A 15,049-nucleotide genomic window follows, 5' to 3' on the forward strand; every position below is an offset into this window, starting at 1 on the left:
CGCTGAAGAATTGACGCCGGAGTAGCCTAAAGCTTTCCAGAGCCACCACAGCTGACCTCGTGGCGCAACGGTAGCGCGTCTGACTCCAGATCAGAAGGTTGCGTGTTCAAATCACGTCGGGGTCATGTTGGTTTTCATCGTCACCCACCCAAGCCAGGCTCCTCTGGCCCCTCCGCGTTGTCCCATCATTCCATTCCGGCTCCCACCCACGCAGGCTCCCGATCACCCTCAGAAGGCTGGGTGAACAGCCAAACCTAAAGAGCATGTGCCGTAGGCCTGGAAGAAGCTCCACTCCTGGGCTCATAGCATTGGGTGGAGGGTTGCAAAGCCTCAAATTAATAAGAATCAAGCATGTAAAACCTGCAAGGGTCAGAAGGTGCTTTGCAAGGCGTTATGGGTTGTTTTTCTTTCCCGAAGAATACATGTCTTACCTCGGGTTCTAACATAAGCGTGCAGAGAGGCTCCAGGGCTTGTGGCGTCAGCTAACTTTTTGTTTTCCCACAATCTTTAGCAGATATGGTTCTGGATCTTGGAGCCTTGAGGTGTTGTGGGACATAATTAAGCTGGGACATAATTAAGCTGCGCCACTAGCGAAATAGGCATCTTTGCTATCCGTTGAGTAGGTTAAAGAAAACTAGGCCAAGCGCCGACGGCCATAGGAATCCACCGCGGTTGGAATAAAAGGGCAATGGCCCGTACGGGGATCGAACCCGCGACCTTGGCGTTATTAGCACCACGCTCTAACCAACTGAGCTAACCGGCCGAAACTTGCATAGGGAGAGCCGGCCAAAGCTGGCACAGGGCTATCAGGGCAACCAGGTCAATCTGTGGGCAACCGCTGAAGAATTGACGCCGGAGTAGCCTAAAGCTTTCCAGAGCCACCACAGCTGACCTCGTGGCGCAACGGTAGCGCGTCTGACTCCAGATCAGAAGGTTGCGTGTTCAAATCACGTCGGGGTCATGTTGGTTTTCATCGTCACCCACCCAAGCCAGGCTCCTCTGGCCCCTCCGCGTTGTCCCATCATTCCATTCCGGCTCCCACCCACGCAGGCTCCCGATCACCCTCAGAAGGCTGGGTGAACAGCCAAACCTAAAGAGCATGTGCCGTAGGCCTGGAAGAAGCTCCACTCCTGGGCTCATAGCATTGGGTGGAGGGTTGCAAAGCCTCAAATTAATAAGAATCAAGCATGTAAAACCTGCAAGGGTCAGAAGGTGCTTTGCAAGGCGTTATGGGTTGTTTTTCTTTCCCGAAGAATACATGTCTTACCTCGGGTTCTAACATAAGCGTGCAGAGAGGCTCCAGGGCTTGTGGCGTCAGCTAACTTTTTGTTTTCCCACAATCTTTAGCAGATATGGTTCTGGATCTTGGAGCCTTGAGGTGTTGTGGGACATAATTAAGCTGGGACATAATTAAGCTGCGCCACTAGCGAAATAGGCATCTTTGCTATCCGTTGAGTAGGTTAAAGAAAACTAGGCCAAGCGCCGACGGCCATAGGAATCCACCGCGGTTGGAATAAAAGGGCAATGGCCCGTACGGGGATCGAACCCGCGACCTTGGCGTTATTAGCACCACGCTCTAACCAACTGAGCTAACCGGCCGAAACTTGCATAGGGAGAGCCGGCCAAAGCTGGCACAGGGCTATCAGGGCAACCAGGTCAATCTGTGGGCAACCGCTGAAGAATTGACGCCGGAGTAGCCTAAAGCTTTCCAGAGCCACCACAGCTGACCTCGTGGCGCAACGGTAGCGCGTCTGACTCCAGATCAGAAGGTTGCGTGTTCAAATCACGTCGGGGTCATGTTGGTTTTCATCGTCACCCACCCAAGCCAGGCTCCTCTGGCCCCTCCGCGTTGTCCCATCATTCCATTCCGGCTCCCACCCACGCAGGCTCCCGATCACCCTCAGAAGGCTGGGTGAACAGCCAAACCTAAAGAGCATGTGCCGTAGGCCTGGAAGAAGCTCCACTCCTGGGCTCATAGCATTGGGTGGAGGGTTGCAAAGCCTCAAATTAATAAGAATCAAGCATGTAAAACCTGCAAGGGTCAGAAGGTGCTTTGCAAGGCGTTATGGGTTGTTTTTCTTTCCCGAAGAATACATGTCTTACCTCGGGTTCTAACATAAGCGTGCAGAGAGGCTCCAGGGCTTGTGGCGTCAGCTAACTTTTGGTTTTCCCACAATCTTTAGCAGATATGGTTCTGGATCTTGGAGCCTTGAGGTGTTGTGGGACATAATTAAGCTGGGACATAATTAAGCTGCGCCACTAGCGAAATAGGCATCTTTGCTATCCGTTGAGTAGGTTAAAGAAAACTAGGCCAAGCGCCGACGGCCATAGGAATCCACCGCGGTTGGAATAAAAGGGCAATGGCCCGTACGGGGATCGAACCCGCGACCTTGGCGTTATTAGCACCACGCTCTAACCAACTGAGCTAACCGGCCGAAACTTGCATAGGGAGAGCCGGCCAAAGCTGGCACAGGGCTATCAGGGCAACCAGGTCAATCTGTGGCCAACCGCTGAAGAATTGACGCCGGAGTAGCCTAAAGCTTTCCAGAGCCACCACAGCTGACCTCGTGGCGCAACGGTAGCGCGTCTGACTCCAGATCAGAAGGTTGCGTGTTCAAATCACGTCGGGGTCATGTTGGGTTTTCATCGTCACCCACCCAAGCCAGGCTCCTCTGGCCCCTCCGCGTTGTCCCATCATTCCATTCCGGCTCCCACCCACGCAGGCTCCCGATCACCCTCAGAAGGCTGGGTGAACAGCCAAACCTAAAGAGCATGTGCCGTAGGCCTGGAAGAAGCTCCACTCCTGGGCTCATAGCATTGGGTGGAGGGTTGCAAAGCCTCAAATTAATAAGAATCAAGCATGTAAAACCTGCAAGGGTCAGAAGGTGCTTTGCAAGGCGTTATGGGTTGTTTTTCTTTCCCGAAGAATACATGTCTTACCTCGGGTTCTAACATAAGCGTGCAGAGAGGCTCCAGGGCTTGTGGCGTCAGCTAACTTTTTGTTTTCCCACAATCTTTAGCAGATATGGTTCTGGGATCTTGGAGCCTTGAGGTGTTGTGGGACATAATTAAGCTGGGACATAATTAAGCTGCGCCACTAGCGAAATAGGCATCTTTGCTATCCGTTGAGTAGGTTAAAGAAAACTAGGCCAAGCGCCGACGGCCATAGGAATCCACCGGGTTGGAATAAAAGGGCAATGGCCCGTACGGGGATCGAACCCGCGACCTTGGCGTTATTAGCACCACGCTCTAACCAACTGAGCTAACCGGCCGAAACTTGCATAGGGAGAGCCGGCCAAAGCTGGCACAGGGCTATCAGGGCAACCAGGTCAATCTGTGGGCAACCGCTGAAGAATTGACGCCGGAGTAGCCTAAAGCTTTCCAGAGCCACCACAGCTGACCTCGTGGCGCAACGGTAGCGCGTCTGACTCCAGATCAGAAGGTTGCTGTGTTCAAATCACGTCGGGGTCATGTTGGTTTTCATCGTCACCCACCCAAGCCAGGCTCCTCTGGCCCCTCCGCGTTGTCCATCATTCCTCCGGCTCCCACCCACGCAGGCTCCCGATCACCCTCAGAAGGCTGGGTGAACAGCCAAACTAAAGAGCATGTGCCGTAGGCCTGGAAGAAGCTCCACTCCTGGGCTCCATAGCATTGGGTGGAGGGTTGCAAAGCCTCAAATTAATAAGAATCAAGCATGTAAAACCTGCAAGGGTCAGAAGGTGCTTTGCAAGGCGTTATGGGTTGTTTTTCTTTCCCGAAGAATACATGTCTTACCTCGGGTTCTAACATAAGCGTGCAGAGAGGCTCCAGGGCTTGTGGCGTCAGCTAACTTTTTGTTTTCCCACAATCTTTAGCAGATATGGTTCTGGATCTTGGAGCCTTGATGGTGTTGTGGGACATAATTAAGCTGGGACATAATTAAGCTGCGCCACTAGCGAAATAGGCATCTTTGCTATCCGTTGAGTAGGTTAAAGAAAACTAGGCCAAGCGCCGACGGCCATAGGAATCCACCGCGGTTGGAATAAAAGGGCAATGGCCCGTACGGGGATCGACCCCGCGACCTTGGCGTTATTAGCACCACGCTCTAACCAACTGAGCTAACCGGCCGAAACTTGCATAGGGAGAGCCGGCCAAAGCTGGCACAGGCTATCAGGGCAACCAGGTCAATCTGTGGGCAACCGCTGAAGAATTGACGCCGGAGTAGCCTAAAGCTTTCCAGAGCCACCACAGCTGACCTCGTGGCGCAACGGTAGCGCGTCTGACTCCAGATCAGAAGGTTGCGTGTTCAAATCACGTCGGGGTCATGTTGGTTTTCATCGTCACCCACCCAAGCCAGGCTCCTCTGGCCCCTCCGCGTTGTCCCATCATTCCATTCCGGCTCCCACCCACGCAGGCTCCCGATCACCCTCAGAAGGCTGGGTGAACAGCCAAACCTAAAGAGCATGTGCCGTAGGCCTGGAAGAAGCTCCACTCCTGGGCTCATAGCATTGGGTGGAGGGTTGCAAAGCCTCAAATTAATAAGAATCAAGCATGTAAAACCTGCAAGGGTCAGAAGGTGCTTTGCAAGGCGTTATGGGTTGTTTTTCTTTCCCGAAGAATACATGTCTTACCTCGGGTTCTAACATAAGCGTGCAGAGAGGCTCCAGGGCTTGTGGCGTCAGCTAACTTTTTGTTTTCCCACAATCTTTAGCAGATATGGTTCTGGATCTTGGAGCCTTGAGGTGTTGTGGGACATAATTAAGCTGGGACATAATTAAGCTGCGCCACTAGCGAAATAGGCATCTTTGCTATCCGTTGAGTAGGTTAAAGAAAACTAGGCCAAGCGCCGACGGCCATAGGAATCCACCGCGGTTGGAATAAAAGGGCAATGGCCCGTACGGGGATCGAACCCGCGACCTTGGCGTTATTAGCACCACGCTCTAACCAACTGAGCTAACCGGCCGAAACTTGCATAGGGAGAGCCGGCCAAAGCTGGCACAGGGCTATCAGGGCAACCAGGTCAATCTGTGGGCAACCGCTGAAGAATTGACGCCGGAGTAGCCTAAAGCTTTCCAGAAGCCACCACAGCTGACCTCGTGCGCAACGGTAGCGCGTCTGACTCCAGATCAGAGGTTGCGTGTTCAAATCACGTCGGGGTCATGTTGGTTTTCATCGTCACCCACCCAAGCCAGGCTCCTCTGGCCCCTCCGCGTTGTCCCATCATTCCATTCCGGCTCCCACCCACGCAGGCTCCCGATCACCCTCAGAAGGCTGGGTGAACAGCCAAACCTAAAGAGCATGTGCCGTAGGCCTGGAAGAAGCTCCACTCCTGGGCTCATAGCATTGGGTGGAGGGTTGCAAAGCCTCAAATTAATAAGAATCAAGCATGTAAAACCTGCAAGGGTCAGAAGGTGCTTTGCAAGGCGTTATGGGTTGTTTTTCTTTCCCGAAGAATACATGTCTTACCTCGGGTTCTAACATAAGCGTGCAGAGAGGCTCCAGGGCTTGTGGCGTCAGCTAACTTTTTGTTTTCCCACAATCTTTAGCAGATATGGTTCTGGATCTTGGAGCCTTGAGGTGTTGTGGGACATAATTAAGCTGGGACATAATTAAGCTGCGCCACTAGCGAAATAGGCATCTTTGCTATCCGTTGAGTAGGTTAAAGAAAACTAGGCCAAGCGCCGACGGCCATAGGAATCCACCGCGGTTGGAATAAAAGGGCAATGGCCCGTACGGGGATCGAACCCGCGACCTTGGCGTTGTTAGCACCACGCTCTAACCAACTGAGCTAACCGGCCGAAACTTGCATAGGGAGAGCCGGCCAAAGCTGGCACAGGGCTATCAGGGCAACCAGGTCAATCTGTGGGCAACCGCTGAAGAATTGACGCCGGAGTAGCCTAAAGCTTTCCAGAGCCACCACAGCTGACCTCGTGGCGCAACGGTAGCGCGTCTGACTCCAGATCAGAAGGTTGCGTGTTCAAATCACGTCGGGGTCATGTTGGTTTTCATCGTCACCCACCCAAGCCAGGCTCCTCTGGCCCCTCCGCGTTGTCCCATCATTCCATTCCGGCTCCCACCCACGCAGGCTCCCGATCACCCTCAGAAGGCTGGGTGAACAGCCAAACCTAAAGAGCATGTGCCGTAGGCCTGGAAGAAGCTCCACTCCTGGGCTCATAGCATTGGGTGGAGGGTTGCAAAGCCTCAAATTAATAAGAATCAAGCATGTAAAACCTGCAAGGGTCAGAAGGTGCTTTGCAAGGCGTTATGGGTTGTTTTTCTTTCCCGAAGAATACATGTCTTACCTCGGGTTCTAACATAAGCGTGCAGAGAGGCTCCAGGGCTTGTGGCGTCAGCTAACTTTTTGTTTTCCCACAATCTTTAGCAGATATGGTTCTGGATCTTGGAGCCTTGAGGTGTTGTGGGACATAATTAAGCTGGGACATAATTAAGCTGCGCCACTAGCGAAATAGGCATCTTTGCTATCCGTTGAGTAGGTTAAAGAAAACTAGGCCAAGCGCCGACGGCCATAGGAATCCACCGCGGTTGGAATAAAAGGGCAATGGCCCGTACGGGGATCGAACCCGCGACCTTGGCGTTATTAGCACCACGCTCTAACCAACTGAGCTAACCGGCCGAAACTTGCATAGGGAGAGCCGGCCAAAGCTGGCACAGGGCTATCAGGGCAACCAGGTCAATCTGTGGGCAACCGCTGAAGAATTGACGCCGGAGTAGCCTAAAGCTTTCCAGAGCCACCACAGCTGACCTCGTGGCGCAACGGTAGCGCGTCTGACTCCAGATCAGAAGGTTGCGTGTTCAAATCACGTCGGGGTCATGTTGGTTTTCATCGTCACCCACCCAAGCCAGGCTCCTCTGGCCCCTCCGCGTTGTCCCATCATTCCATTCCGGCTCCCACCCACGCAGGCTCCCGATCACCCTCAGAAGGCTGGGTGAACAGCCAAACCTAAAGAGCATGTGCCGTAGGCCTGGAAGAAGCTCCACTCCTGGGCTCATAGCATTGGGTGGAGGGTTGCAAAGCCTCAAATTAATAAGAATCAAGCATGTAAAACCTGCAAGGGTCAGAAGGTGCTTTGCAAGGCGTTATGGGTTGTTTTTCTTTCCCGAAGAATACATGTCTTACCTCGGGTTCTAACATAAGCGTGCAGAGAGGCTCCAGGGCTTGTGGCGTCAGCTAACTTTTTGTTTTCCCACAATCTTTAGCAGATATGGTTCTGGATCTTGGAGCCTTGAGGTGTTGTGGGACATAATTAAGCTGGGACATAATTAAGCTGCGCCACTAGCGAAATAGGCATCTTTGCTATCCGTTGAGTAGGTTAAAGAAAACTAGGCCAAGCGCCGACGGCCATAGGAATCCACCGCGGTTGGAATAAAAGGGCAATGGCCCGTACGGGGATCGAACCCGCGACCTTGGCGTTATTAGCACCACGCTCTAACCAACTGAGCTAACCGGCCGAAACTTGCATAGGGAGAGCCGGCCCGGCCAAAGCTGGCACAGGGCTATCAGGGCAACCAGGTCAATCTGTGGGCAACCGCTGAAGAATTGACGCCGGAGTAGCCTAAAGCTTTCCAGAGCCACCACAGCTGACCTCGTGGCGCAACGGTAGCGCGTCTGACTCCAGATCAGAAGGTTGCGTGTTCAAATCACGTCGGGGTCATGTTGGTTTTCATCGTCACCCACCCAAGCCAGGCTCCTCTGGCCCCTCCGCGTTGTCCCATCATTCCATTCCGGCTCCCACCCACGCAGGCTCCCGATCACCCTCAGAAGGCTGGGTGAACAGCCAAACCTAAAGAGCATGTGCCGTAGGCCTGGAAGAAGCTCCACTCCTGGGCTCATAGCATTGGGTGGAGGGTTGCAAAGCCTCAAATTAATAAGAATCAAGCATGTAAAACCTGCAAGGGTCAGAAGGTGCTTTGCAAGGCGTTATGGGTTGTTTTTCTTTCCCGAAGAATACATGTCTTACCTCGGGTTCTAACATAAGCGTGCAGAGAGGCTCCAGGGCTTGTGGCGTCAGCTAACTTTTTGTTTTCCCACAATCTTTAGCAGATATGGTTCTGGATCTTGGAGCCTTGAGGTGTTGTGGGACATAATTAAGCTGGGACATAATTAAGCTGCGCCACTAGCGAAATAGGCATCTTTGCTATCCGTTGAGTAGGTTAAAGAAAACTAGGCCAAGCGCCGACGGCCATAGGAATCCACCGCGGTTGGAATAAAAGGGCAATGGCCCGTACGGGGATCGAACCCGCGACCTTGGCGTTATTAGCACCACGCTCTAACCAACTGAGCTAACCGGCCGAAACTTGCATAGGGAGAGCCGGCCAAAGCTGGCACAGGGCTATCAGGGCAACCAGGTCAATCTGTGGGCAACCGCTGAAGAATTGACGCCGGAGTAGCCTAAAGCTTTCCAGAGCCACCACAGCTGACCTCGTGGCGCAACGGTAGCGCGTCTGACTCCAGATCAGAAGGTTGCGTGTTCAAATCACGTCGGGGTCATGTTGGTTTTCATCGTCACCCACCCAAGCCAGGCTCCTCTGGCCCCTCCGCGTTGTCCCATCATTCCATTCCGGCTCCCACCCACGCAGGCTCCCGATCACCCTCAGAAGGCTGGGTGAACAGCCAAACCTAAAGAGCATGTGCCGTAGGCCTGGAAGAAGCTCCACTCCTGGGCTCATAGCATTGGGTGGAGGGTTGCAAAGCCTCAAATTAATAAGAATCAAGCATGTAAAACCTGCAAGGGTCAGAAGGTGCTTTGCAAGGCGTTATGGGTTGTTTTTCTTTCCCGAAGAATACATGTCTTACCTCGGGTTCTAACATAAGCGTGCAGAGAGGCTCCAGGGCTTGTGGCGTCAGCTAACTTTTTGTTTTCCCACAATCTTTAGCAGATATGGTTCTGGATCTTGGAGCCTTGAGGTGTTGTGGGACATAATTAAGCTGGGACATAATTAAGCTGCGCCACTAGCGAAATAGGCATCTTTGCTATCCGTTGAGTAGGTTAAAGAAAACTAGGCCAAGCGCCGACGGCCATAGGAATCCACCGCGGTTGGAATAAAAGGGCAATGGCCCGTACGGGGATGGAACCCGCGACCTTGGCGTTATTAGCACCACGCTCTAACCAACTGAGCTAACCGGCCGAAACTTGCATAGGGAGAGCCGGCCAAAGCTGGCACAGGGCTATCAGGGCAACCAGGTCAATCTGTGGGCAACCACTGAAGAATTGACACCGGAGTAGCCTAAAGCTTTCCAGAGCCACCACAGCTGACCTCGTGGCGCAACGGTAGCGCGTCTGACTCCAGATCAGAAGGTTGCGTGTTCAAATCATGTCGGGGTCATGTTGGTTTTCATCGTCACCCACCCAAGCCAGGCTCCTCTGGCCCCTCCGCGTTGTCCCATCATTCCATTCCGGCTCCCACCCACGCAGGCTCCCGATCACCCTCAGAAGGCTGGGTGAACAGCCAAACCTAAAGAGCATGTGCCGTAGGCCTGGAAGAAGCTCCACTCCTGGGCTCATAGCATTGGGTGGAGGGTTGCAAAGCCTCAAATTAATAAGAATCAAGCATGTAAAACCTGCAAGGGTCAGAAGGTGCTTTGCAAGGCGTTATGGGTTGTTTTTCTTTCCCGAAGAATACATGTCTTACCTCGGGTTCTAACATAAGCGTGCAGAGAGGCTCCAGGGCTTGTGGCGTCAGCTAACTTTTTGTTTTCCCACAATCTTTAGCAGATATGGTTCTGGATCTTGGAGCCTTGAGGTGTTGTGGGACATAATTAAGCTGGGACATAATTAAGCTGCGCCACTAGCGAAATAGGCATCTTTGCTATCCGTTGAGTAGGTTAAAGAAAACTAGGCCAAGCGCCGACGGCCATAGGAATCCACCGCGGTTGGAATAAAAGGGCAATGGCCCGTACGGGGATCGAACCCGCGACCTTGGCGTTATTAGCACCACGCTCTAACCAACTGAGCTAACCGGCCGAAACTTGCATAGGGAGAGCCGGCCAAAGCTGGCACAGGGCTATCAGGGCAACCAGGTCAATCTGTGGGCAACCGCTGAAGAATTGACGCCGGAGTAGCCTAAAGCTTTCCAGAGCCACCACAGCTGACCTCGTGGCGCAACGGTAGCGCGTCTGACTCCAGATCAGAAGGTTGCGTGTTCAAATCACGTCGGGGTCATGTTGGTTTTCATCGTCACCCACCCAAGCCAGGCTCCTCTGGCCCCTCCGCGTTGTCCCATCATTCCATTCCGGCTCCCACCCACGCAGGCTCCCGATCACCCTCAGAAGGCTGGGTGAACAGCCAAACCTAAAGAGCATGTGCCGTAGGCCTGGAAGAAGCTCCACTCCTGGGCTCATAGCATTGGGTGGAGGGTTGCAAAGCCTCAAATTAATAAGAATCAAGCATGTAAAACCTGCAAGGGTCAGAAGGTGCTTTGCAAGGCGTTATGGGTTGTTTTTCTTTCCCGAAGAATACATGTCTTACCTCGGGTTCTAACATAAGCGTGCAGAGAGGCTCCAGGGCTTGTGGCGTCAGCTAACTTTTTGTTTTCCCACAATCTTTAGCAGATATGGTTCTGGATCTTGGAGCCTTGAGGTGTTGTGGGACATAATTAAGCTGGGACATAATTAAGCTGCGCCACTAGCGAAATAGGCATCTTTGCTATCCGTTGAGTAGGTTAAAGAAAACTAGGCCAAGCGCCGACGGCCATAGGAATCCACCGCGGTTGGAATAAAAGGGCAATGGCCCGTACGGGGATCGAACCCGCGACCTTGGCGTTATTAGCACCACGCTCTAACCAACTGAGCTAACCGGCCGAAACTTGCATAGGGAGAGCCGGCCAAAGCTGGCACAGGGCTATCAGGGCAACCAGGTCAATCTGTGGGCAACCGCTGAAGAATTGACGCCGGAGTAGCCTAAAGCTTTTCAGAGCCACCACAGCTGACCTCGTGGCGCAACGGTAGCGCGTCTGACTCCAGATCAGAAGGTTGCGTGTTCAAATCACGTCGGGGTCATGTTGGTTTTCATCGTCACCCACCCAAGCCAGGCTCCTCTGGCCCCTCCGCGTTGTCCCATCATTCCATTCCGGCTCCCACCCACGCAGGCTCCCGATCACCCTCAGAAGGCTGGGTGAACAGCCAAACCTAAAGAGCATGTGCCGTAGGCCTGGAAGAAGCTCCACTCCTGGGCTCATAGCATTGGGTGGAGGGTTGCAAAGCCTCAAATTAATAAGAATCAAGCATGTAAAACCTGCAAGGGTCAGAAGGTGCTTTGCAAGGCGTTATGGGTTGTTTTTCTTTCCCGAAGAATACATGTCTTACCTCGGGTTCTAACATAAGCGTGCAGAGAGGCTCCAGGGCTTGTGGCGTCAGCTAACTTTTTGTTTTCCCACAATCTTTAGCAGATATGGTTCTGGATCTTGGAGCCTTGAGGTGTTGTGGGACATAATTAAGCTGGGACATAATTAAGCTGCGCCACTAGCGAAATAGGCATCTTTGCTATCCGTTGAGTAGGTTAAAGAAAACTAGGCCAAGCGCCGACGGCCATAGGAATCCACCGCGGTTGGAATAAAAGGGCAATGGCCCGTACGGGGATCGAACCCGCGACCTTGGCGTTATTAGCACCACGCTCTAACCAACTGAGCTAACCGGCCGAAACTTGCATAGGGAGAGCCGGCCAAAGCTGGCACAGGGCTATCAGGGCAACCAGGTCAATCTGTGGGCAACCGCTGAAGAATTGACGCCGGAGTAGCCTAAAGCTTTCCAGAGCCACCACAGCTGACCTCGTGGCGCAACGGTAGCGCGTCTGACTCCAGATCAGAAGGTTGCGTGTTCAAATCACGTCGGGGTCATGTTGGTTTTCATCGTCACCCACCCAAGCCAGGCTCCTCTGGCCCCTCCGCGTTGTCCCATCATTCCATTCCGGCTCCCACCCACGCAGGCTCCCGATCACCCTCAGAAGGCTGGGTGAACAGCCAAACCTAAAGAGCATGTGCCGTAGGCCTGGAAGAAGCTCCACTCCTGGGCTCATAGCATTGGGTGGAGGGTTGCAAAGCCTCAAATTAATAAGAATCAAGCATGTAAAACCTGCAAGGGTCAGAAGGTGCTTTGCAAGGCGTTATGGGTTGTTTTTCTTTCCCGAAGAATACATGTCTTACCTCGGGTTCTAACATAAGCGTGCAGAGAGGCTCCAGGGCTTGTGGCGTCAGCTAACTTTTTGTTTTCCCACAATCTTTAGCAGATATGGTTCTGGATCTTGGAGCCTTGAGGTGTTGTGGGACATAATTAAGCTGGGACATAATTAAGCTGCGCCACTAGCGAAATAGGCATCTTTGCTATCCGTTGAGTAGGTTAAAGAAAACTAGGCCAAGCGCCGACGGCCATAGGAATCCACCGCGGTTGGAATAAAAGGGCAATGGCCCGTACGGGGATCGAACCCGCGACCTTGGCGTTATTAGCACCACGCTCTAACCAACTGAGCTAACCGGCCGAAACTTGCATAGGGAGAGCCGGCCAAAGCTGGCACAGGGCTATCAGGGCAACCAGGTCAATCTGTGGGCAACCGCTGAAGAATTGACGCCGGAGTAGCCTAAAGCTTTCCAGAGCCACCACAGCTGACCTCGTGGCGCAACGGTAGCGCGTCTGACTCCAGATCAGAAGGTTGCGTGTTCAAATCACGTCGGGGTCATGTTGGTTTTCATCGTCACCCACCCAAGCCAGGCTCCTCTGGCCCCTCCGCGTTGTCCCATCATTCCATTCCGGCTCCCACCCACGCAGGCTCCCGATCACCCTCAGAAGGCTGGGTGAACAGCCAAACCTAAAGAGCATGTGCCGTAGGCCTGGAAGAAGCTCCACTCCTGGGCTCATAGCATTGGGTGGAGGGTTGCAAAGCCTCAAATTAATAAGAATCAAGCATGTAAAACCTGCAAGGGTCAGAAGGTGCTTTGCAAGGCGTTATGGGTTGTTTTTCTTTCCCGAAGAATACATGTCTTACCTCGGGTTCTAACATAAGCGTGCAGAGAGGCTCCAGGGCTTGTGGCGTCAGCTAACTTTTTGTTTTCCCACAATCTTTAGCAGATATGGTTCTGGATCTTGGAGCCTTGAGGTGTTGTGGGACATAATTAAGCTGGGACATAATTAAGCTGCGCCACTAGCGAAATAGGCATCTTTGCTATCCGTTGAGTAGGTTAAAGAAAACTAGGCCAAGCGCCGACGGCCATAGGAATCCACCGCGGTTGGAATAAAAGGGCAATGGCCCGTACGGGGATCGAACCCGCGACCTTGGCGTTATTAGCACCACGCTCTAACCAACTGAGCTAACCGGCCGAAACTTGCATAGGGAGAGCCGGCCAAAGCTGGCACAGGGCTATCAGGGCAACCAGGTCAATCTGTGGGCAACCGCTGAAGAATTGACGCCGGAGTAGCCTAAAGCTTTCCAGAGCCACCACAGCTGACCTCGTGGCGCAACGGTAGCGCGTCTGACTCCAGATCAGAAGGTTGCGTGTTCAAATCACGTCGGGGTCATGTTGGTTTTCATCGTCACCCACCCAAGCCAGGCTCCTCTGGCCCCTCCGCGTTGTCCCATCATTCCATTCCGGCTCCCACCCACGCAGGCTCCCGATCACCCTCAGAAGGCTGGGTGAACAGCCAAACCTAAAGAGCATGTGCCGTAGGCCTGGAAGAAGCTCCACTCCTGGGCTCATAGCATTGGGTGGAGGGTTGCAAAGCCTCAAATTAATAAGAATCAAGCATGTAAAACCTGCAAGGGTCAGAAGGTGCTTTGCAAGGCGTTATGGGTTGTTTTTCTTTCCCGAAGAATACATGTCTTACCTCGGGTTCTAACATAAGCGTGCAGAGAGGCTCCAGGGCTTGTGGCGTCAGCTAACTTTTTGTTTTCCCACAATCTTTAGCAGATATGGTTCTGGATCTTGGAGCCTTGAGGTGTTGTGGGACATAATTAAGCTGGGACATAATTAAGCTGCGCCACTAGCGAAATAGGCATCTTTGCTATCCGTTGAGTAGGTTAAAGAAAACTAGGCCAAGCGCCGACGGCCATAGGAATCCACCGCGGTTGGAATAAAAGGGCAATGGCCCGTACGGGGATCGAACCCGCGACCTTGGCGTTATTAGCACCACGCTCTAACCAACTGAGCTAACCGGCCGAAACTTGCATAGGGAGAGCCGGCCAAAGCTGGCACAGGGCTATCAGGGCAACCAGGTCAATCTGTGGGCAACCGCTGAAGAATTGACGCCGGAGTAGCCTAAAGCTTTCCAGAGCCACCACAGCTGACCTCGTGGCGCAACGGTAGCGCGTCTGACTCCAGATCAGAAGGTTGCGTGTTCAAATCACGTCGGGGTCATGTTGGTTTTCATCGTCACCCACCCAAGCCAGGCTCCTCTGGCCCCTCCGCGTTGTCCCATCATTCCATTCCGGCTCCCACCCACGCAGGCTCCCGATCACCCTCAGAAGGCTGGGTGAACAGCCAAACCTAAAGAGCATGTGCCGTAGGCCTGGAAGAAGCTCCACTCCTGGGCTCATAGCATTGGGTGGAGGGTTGCAAAGCCTCAAATTAATAAGAATCAAGCATGTAAAACCTGCAAGGGTCAGAAGGTGCTTTGCAAGGCGTTATGGGTTGTTTTTCTTTCCCGAAGAATACATGTCTTACCTCGGGTTCTAACATAAGCGTGCAGAGAGGCTCCAGGGCTTGTGGCGTCAGCTAACTTTTTGTTTTCCCACAATCTTTAGCAGATATGGTTCTGGATCTTGGAGCCTTGAGGTGTTGTGGGACATAATTAAGCTGGGACATAATTAAGCTGCGCCACTAGCGAAATAGGCATCTTTGCTATCCGTTGAGTAGGTTAAAGAAAACTAGGCCAAGCGCCGACGGCCATAGGAATCCACCGCGGTTGGAATAAAAGGGCAATGGCCCGTACGGGGATCGAACCCGCGACCTTGGCGTTATTAGCACCACGCTCTAACCAACTGAGCTAACCGGCCAAAACTTGCATAGGGAGAGCCGGCCAAAGCTGGCACAGGGCTATCAGGGCAACCAGGTCAATCTGTGGGCA

At 53.0% G+C, this 15,049-nt stretch overlaps 31 non-coding genes across 31 annotated transcripts; 15 read left to right on the forward strand and 16 right to left on the reverse strand.

Moving 5' to 3' along the window:
* The first annotated feature begins 53 nt into the window (after positions 1–53).
* Positions 54–125, forward strand: TRNAW-CCA (transfer RNA tryptophan (anticodon CCA)). Its single transcript has one exon. It is a non-coding gene; the product is annotated as a tRNA-Trp (tRNA).
* A 564-nt stretch (positions 126–689) lies between these two features.
* On the reverse strand, positions 690–763 carry TRNAI-AAU (transfer RNA isoleucine (anticodon AAU)). Its single transcript has one exon. It is a non-coding gene; the product is annotated as a tRNA-Ile (tRNA).
* Positions 764–889: 126 nt separating this feature from the next.
* On the forward strand, positions 890–961 carry TRNAW-CCA (transfer RNA tryptophan (anticodon CCA)). The gene has a single exon. It is a non-coding gene; the product is annotated as a tRNA-Trp (tRNA).
* A 564-nt stretch (positions 962–1,525) lies between these two features.
* On the reverse strand, positions 1,526–1,599 carry TRNAI-AAU (transfer RNA isoleucine (anticodon AAU)). Its single transcript has one exon. It is a non-coding gene; the product is annotated as a tRNA-Ile (tRNA).
* A 126-nt stretch (positions 1,600–1,725) lies between these two features.
* Positions 1,726–1,797, forward strand: TRNAW-CCA (transfer RNA tryptophan (anticodon CCA)). Its single transcript has one exon. It is a non-coding gene; the product is annotated as a tRNA-Trp (tRNA).
* Positions 1,798–2,361: 564 nt separating this feature from the next.
* On the reverse strand, positions 2,362–2,435 carry TRNAI-AAU (transfer RNA isoleucine (anticodon AAU)). The gene has a single exon. It is a non-coding gene; the product is annotated as a tRNA-Ile (tRNA).
* A 126-nt stretch (positions 2,436–2,561) lies between these two features.
* TRNAW-CCA (transfer RNA tryptophan (anticodon CCA)) lies at positions 2,562–2,633 on the forward strand. Its single transcript has one exon. It is a non-coding gene; the product is annotated as a tRNA-Trp (tRNA).
* Positions 2,634–3,198: 565 nt separating this feature from the next.
* Positions 3,199–3,272, reverse strand: TRNAI-AAU (transfer RNA isoleucine (anticodon AAU)). Its single transcript has one exon. It is a non-coding gene; the product is annotated as a tRNA-Ile (tRNA).
* Positions 3,273–4,232: 960 nt separating this feature from the next.
* On the forward strand, positions 4,233–4,304 carry TRNAW-CCA (transfer RNA tryptophan (anticodon CCA)). The gene has a single exon. It is a non-coding gene; the product is annotated as a tRNA-Trp (tRNA).
* Positions 4,305–4,868: 564 nt separating this feature from the next.
* On the reverse strand, positions 4,869–4,942 carry TRNAI-AAU (transfer RNA isoleucine (anticodon AAU)). The gene has a single exon. It is a non-coding gene; the product is annotated as a tRNA-Ile (tRNA).
* Positions 4,943–5,703: 761 nt separating this feature from the next.
* TRNAV-AAC (transfer RNA valine (anticodon AAC)) lies at positions 5,704–5,777 on the reverse strand. The gene has a single exon. It is a non-coding gene; the product is annotated as a tRNA-Val (tRNA).
* A 126-nt stretch (positions 5,778–5,903) lies between these two features.
* On the forward strand, positions 5,904–5,975 carry TRNAW-CCA (transfer RNA tryptophan (anticodon CCA)). The gene has a single exon. It is a non-coding gene; the product is annotated as a tRNA-Trp (tRNA).
* A 564-nt stretch (positions 5,976–6,539) lies between these two features.
* Positions 6,540–6,613, reverse strand: TRNAI-AAU (transfer RNA isoleucine (anticodon AAU)). Its single transcript has one exon. It is a non-coding gene; the product is annotated as a tRNA-Ile (tRNA).
* Positions 6,614–6,739: 126 nt separating this feature from the next.
* TRNAW-CCA (transfer RNA tryptophan (anticodon CCA)) lies at positions 6,740–6,811 on the forward strand. The gene has a single exon. It is a non-coding gene; the product is annotated as a tRNA-Trp (tRNA).
* Positions 6,812–7,375: 564 nt separating this feature from the next.
* TRNAI-AAU (transfer RNA isoleucine (anticodon AAU)) lies at positions 7,376–7,449 on the reverse strand. Its single transcript has one exon. It is a non-coding gene; the product is annotated as a tRNA-Ile (tRNA).
* Positions 7,450–7,580: 131 nt separating this feature from the next.
* Positions 7,581–7,652, forward strand: TRNAW-CCA (transfer RNA tryptophan (anticodon CCA)). Its single transcript has one exon. It is a non-coding gene; the product is annotated as a tRNA-Trp (tRNA).
* A 564-nt stretch (positions 7,653–8,216) lies between these two features.
* On the reverse strand, positions 8,217–8,290 carry TRNAI-AAU (transfer RNA isoleucine (anticodon AAU)). Its single transcript has one exon. It is a non-coding gene; the product is annotated as a tRNA-Ile (tRNA).
* A 126-nt stretch (positions 8,291–8,416) lies between these two features.
* Positions 8,417–8,488, forward strand: TRNAW-CCA (transfer RNA tryptophan (anticodon CCA)). Its single transcript has one exon. It is a non-coding gene; the product is annotated as a tRNA-Trp (tRNA).
* Positions 8,489–9,888: 1,400 nt separating this feature from the next.
* Positions 9,889–9,962, reverse strand: TRNAI-AAU (transfer RNA isoleucine (anticodon AAU)). Its single transcript has one exon. It is a non-coding gene; the product is annotated as a tRNA-Ile (tRNA).
* Positions 9,963–10,088: 126 nt separating this feature from the next.
* TRNAW-CCA (transfer RNA tryptophan (anticodon CCA)) lies at positions 10,089–10,160 on the forward strand. Its single transcript has one exon. It is a non-coding gene; the product is annotated as a tRNA-Trp (tRNA).
* A 564-nt stretch (positions 10,161–10,724) lies between these two features.
* Positions 10,725–10,798, reverse strand: TRNAI-AAU (transfer RNA isoleucine (anticodon AAU)). The gene has a single exon. It is a non-coding gene; the product is annotated as a tRNA-Ile (tRNA).
* A 126-nt stretch (positions 10,799–10,924) lies between these two features.
* TRNAW-CCA (transfer RNA tryptophan (anticodon CCA)) lies at positions 10,925–10,996 on the forward strand. The gene has a single exon. It is a non-coding gene; the product is annotated as a tRNA-Trp (tRNA).
* A 564-nt stretch (positions 10,997–11,560) lies between these two features.
* On the reverse strand, positions 11,561–11,634 carry TRNAI-AAU (transfer RNA isoleucine (anticodon AAU)). Its single transcript has one exon. It is a non-coding gene; the product is annotated as a tRNA-Ile (tRNA).
* A 126-nt stretch (positions 11,635–11,760) lies between these two features.
* TRNAW-CCA (transfer RNA tryptophan (anticodon CCA)) lies at positions 11,761–11,832 on the forward strand. The gene has a single exon. It is a non-coding gene; the product is annotated as a tRNA-Trp (tRNA).
* Positions 11,833–12,396: 564 nt separating this feature from the next.
* TRNAI-AAU (transfer RNA isoleucine (anticodon AAU)) lies at positions 12,397–12,470 on the reverse strand. Its single transcript has one exon. It is a non-coding gene; the product is annotated as a tRNA-Ile (tRNA).
* A 126-nt stretch (positions 12,471–12,596) lies between these two features.
* TRNAW-CCA (transfer RNA tryptophan (anticodon CCA)) lies at positions 12,597–12,668 on the forward strand. The gene has a single exon. It is a non-coding gene; the product is annotated as a tRNA-Trp (tRNA).
* Positions 12,669–13,232: 564 nt separating this feature from the next.
* On the reverse strand, positions 13,233–13,306 carry TRNAI-AAU (transfer RNA isoleucine (anticodon AAU)). Its single transcript has one exon. It is a non-coding gene; the product is annotated as a tRNA-Ile (tRNA).
* A 126-nt stretch (positions 13,307–13,432) lies between these two features.
* On the forward strand, positions 13,433–13,504 carry TRNAW-CCA (transfer RNA tryptophan (anticodon CCA)). Its single transcript has one exon. It is a non-coding gene; the product is annotated as a tRNA-Trp (tRNA).
* A 564-nt stretch (positions 13,505–14,068) lies between these two features.
* On the reverse strand, positions 14,069–14,142 carry TRNAI-AAU (transfer RNA isoleucine (anticodon AAU)). Its single transcript has one exon. It is a non-coding gene; the product is annotated as a tRNA-Ile (tRNA).
* A 126-nt stretch (positions 14,143–14,268) lies between these two features.
* Positions 14,269–14,340, forward strand: TRNAW-CCA (transfer RNA tryptophan (anticodon CCA)). The gene has a single exon. It is a non-coding gene; the product is annotated as a tRNA-Trp (tRNA).
* A 564-nt stretch (positions 14,341–14,904) lies between these two features.
* TRNAI-AAU (transfer RNA isoleucine (anticodon AAU)) lies at positions 14,905–14,978 on the reverse strand. The gene has a single exon. It is a non-coding gene; the product is annotated as a tRNA-Ile (tRNA).
* Positions 14,979–15,049: the final 71 nt, after the last annotated feature.

The sequence above is a fragment of the Lithobates pipiens genome, unplaced genomic scaffold (assembly GCF_037356315.1).
Source record: "Lithobates pipiens isolate NorthernLeopardFrog02 unplaced genomic scaffold, aLitPip1_a1.2 Scaffold_8, whole genome shotgun sequence".
NCBI classification, from domain to species: domain Eukaryota; kingdom Metazoa; phylum Chordata; class Amphibia; order Anura; family Ranidae; genus Lithobates; species Lithobates pipiens.